The 3073-nt window shown below is 40.7% G+C and overlaps 2 protein-coding genes across 4 annotated transcripts in view; one reads left to right on the top strand and one right to left on the bottom strand.

Annotated features, from left to right (window-relative positions):
* Positions 1-1881, bottom strand: part of LOC116850637 — a 3672-nt gene extending 1791 nt beyond the window's left edge. For both annotated transcript variants that reach the window (XM_032829145.1, XM_032829144.1), the window contains exon 1: positions 1738-1881. The gene's annotated coding sequence lies outside the window, so the exon portion shown is untranslated. The remainder of the gene's footprint in view (positions 1-1737) is intronic.
* A 407-nt stretch (positions 1882-2288) lies between these two features.
* LOC116850657 overlaps positions 2289-3073 on the top strand; it is a 4752-nt gene continuing 3967 nt past the window's right edge. The window contains exon 1 of one of the 2 annotated variants that reach the window (XM_032829179.1): positions 2289-2450. The gene's annotated coding sequence lies outside the window, so the exon portion shown is untranslated. The remainder of the gene's footprint in view (positions 2451-3073) is intronic. The other variant, XM_032829180.1, reaches the window with a different exon arrangement.

The following is a 3073-nucleotide window of genomic DNA, read 5'->3' on the forward strand; positions in this document are numbered from 1 at the left end:
GCGATAGCGTTCAGTCCCAGGTAGCAAGGTAACGTCTAAAGACGTCATTAAGATGTCATTAAAACGTCATAGACGTCTTAATGACGTCTTAATGACATCTTTAGTCGTCACCTTGCTACCTGGGGTGGGCTCGTTGACACACTGTAAGACGCTAATGACCTATTGCGATTGCAAGTTTAATATGATTTGAGAAAATATTGATCTCGGTAGCAACAAGCTATAATTTAGAATGGTATTGTTGCAATTTTACGGAAACTTGTTGACGTCAGAAAATTTTCGTCGTCAGAAAATGATGACGATGAAGTGGAACATGCTATGCACGTGGCCAACAGTATATAATATAAGCGGAAATGCATATAACACATGTATACTTTCAACAATTCAACGGAACGAAAACATAAACTCTGTTTAAAATAGACTCGTAATTGTTCGCGTAGTGAACTAAGAACACTATGAGCGCTATGAGCGTTCGGCGCTTCACCTCGAAAATGATAGCAAAAAACAGCGTGAGTGATGACGTCACACTACTTTTACAGTGACGTCATTATCGACTTTACAGCGACAAAAAGCGTCTCCTCGAATAGTCATAGCGCTCATAACTCTAATAGCGTGACGTCATCACTCGCGCTATCTTTCGCTATCATTTTCGACGTGGGGCACCGAATGCTCATAGCGCTCATAGCATTCTTAGTTCGCTACGCAAATAATTATGTATATTTTAAACAGACCTTATGTTTTCGTCTCGTTGAATTGTGAAAGTATATATGTGTTATGTGTATTTCCGCTTATATTATATGCTACCCACCCACAGATGTCTATACTAAACTAGATTGTTAATTAAGGCTTGCGGATTTGCGTCGCATGAGATTTTCGGTTGTTTGTGAGAAAATGGCGGCGGTCCTGTGTGTGTGTCACTTATGTATCTTACAACGTACAATATGAGTCAGCGTGGCCATTAAATTATTGTCGTTAGATAAAAAATGCTAGCATCTTATTGCATCAAAAATTGTCGCAACAAAAAATAGATTATATTGGACGTTATTCGCTCTTCTCATTTCCAAAAAAAGAATTTTATGACTAAACGTAGTGAAAATATGTGGTGGTAACGGCCATTTTCTCGCATATACCGAAACTCTATCGGACGCAAACCATGCTATATGCAATGATGATGTGATAGTAATTTAGTTGATTATAGACATCTGTGTGTCCACCACATGCATAGCATATTCCACTTTATCGTCATCACTTTCTAACGACGAGAAGTTAACATGCTCCCGTAAAATTGCAAAAATATCATTTTTAATTATAGCTTGTTGCAACGGAAATAAATATTTCCTCCATTCATATTAAACTTGCTATCGCAAATGAGCATTAGCGTCTCATAGTGGAAAGCTTGTTGACACACTGGCTGCGTTCGCTTTGGGCGCTTATGCGCTGTAAGCGTCATTCTATCTTCTTCCCGCATGAGCGATAAAGAAAGAATGACGCTTACAGCGCGTAAGCGCTCAAAGCGAACGCAGCCAGTGTGTCAACAAGTTCTCCGAACGCTATCGTTATTAACGCACCGCGTTCGGATAGCACACTAACGCTATCACGCTATTGACTCCCCGAATGGTGTTTATAGCGTTAACGTCTCGTAGCGCGACAGCGAACTATCCGAACGCAGCCAAAGTCTCCAATATAACAATTTGATCACTGGGTAAACAGTAAAGTATTATAATGATTAACATTATTTACCTGTTTTCTTGGCAAATTGATAATACTTCTCTTTCCTTTGCTTCCCAATGTCTAGTGTGTCTTACACTCTATGCACAATGCCAGGCAACAAGAGGTTTCTTCTCAACTGAATCAGTGCTGCGTTGGAACTGCACTGATTCGGAATTGGTCCTGGGTTTTTACCTGTAGCAATCGAATTTCCATTCGGAATGATATAATCGCAGTGATGTAAATTGTCTAGAGAGAAAGTTCCCTAGGCTAATCGGATTACCACATCGTGTCCATAATGGCTCCTGCACACAGTACGCGGTAATGCTTGCCGCGCGGCGGAAGTTCGCGCGACAGCCAATCAATATGTTGTTTTTCCGTAAGAGCTAGAAGGTTATTACGGAAAGCAGCATATTGATTGGCTGTCGCGCGAACTTCCGCTGCGCGGCAAGCATAACCGTGTACTGTGTGCAGGAGCCATTATGGACACAATGTGGTAATACGATTAGCCTAGGGAACTTTCTCTCTAGACAATTTACATCACTGCGATTATGTCATTCCAAATGGAAATTCGATTGCTACAGGTAAAAACTCAGTATCAGTTCCGAATCAGTGCAGTTCCAACGCAGCACTGATTCAGTTGAGAAGAAACCTCTTGTTGCCTGGCATTGTGCATAGAGTGTAAGACACACTAGACATTGGGAAGCAAAGGAAAGAGAAGTATTATCAATTTGCCAAGGAAACAGGTAAATAATGTTAATCATTATAACACTTTACTGTTTACCCAGTGATCAAATTGTTATATTGGAAACTTTGGCTGCGTTCGGTGCCCCACGTCGAAAATGATAGCGAAAGATAGCGCGAGTGATGACGTCACGCTATTAAAGTTATGAGTTATGAGCGCTATGACTATTCGAGGAGACGCTTTTTGTCGCTATAAAGTCGATAATGACGTCACTGTAAAAGTAGTGTGACGTCATCACTCACGCTGTTTTTCGCTATCATTTTCGAAGTGAAGCGCCGAACGCTCATAGCGCTCATAGTGTTCTTAGTTCACTACGCGAACAATTACGAGTCTATTTTAAGGGAAAGTTCTAGTCAAAATCGACCAAAAAAAAATTTTTTTTGTTGCTTTATTTTCATTCTTTGGGTCTTAAAAATGTGTAGGCAAAAGGATATTTTCATATCTAATTTATTTTACGAGTTATAGCGTATTAAGCGAGAGAGTGCGTCGGCCGAAAAACAGGTATAAACGCGCGCTCGGAGCGGCTTCGAGAGAAAGCCATTTTTCACCGCCTAAGCGATGTATCTACTACAGATAGCAAGTTTGTGCCTGTCTCAACGAATTCCTGTACATTCCTGTCTATTG

Source organism: Odontomachus brunneus, unplaced genomic scaffold (genome assembly GCF_010583005.1).
Source record: "Odontomachus brunneus isolate Ranch 3 - 2012 unplaced genomic scaffold, Obru_v1 Obru_scaffold_151, whole genome shotgun sequence".
Classification (NCBI taxonomy): domain Eukaryota; kingdom Metazoa; phylum Arthropoda; class Insecta; order Hymenoptera; family Formicidae; genus Odontomachus; species Odontomachus brunneus.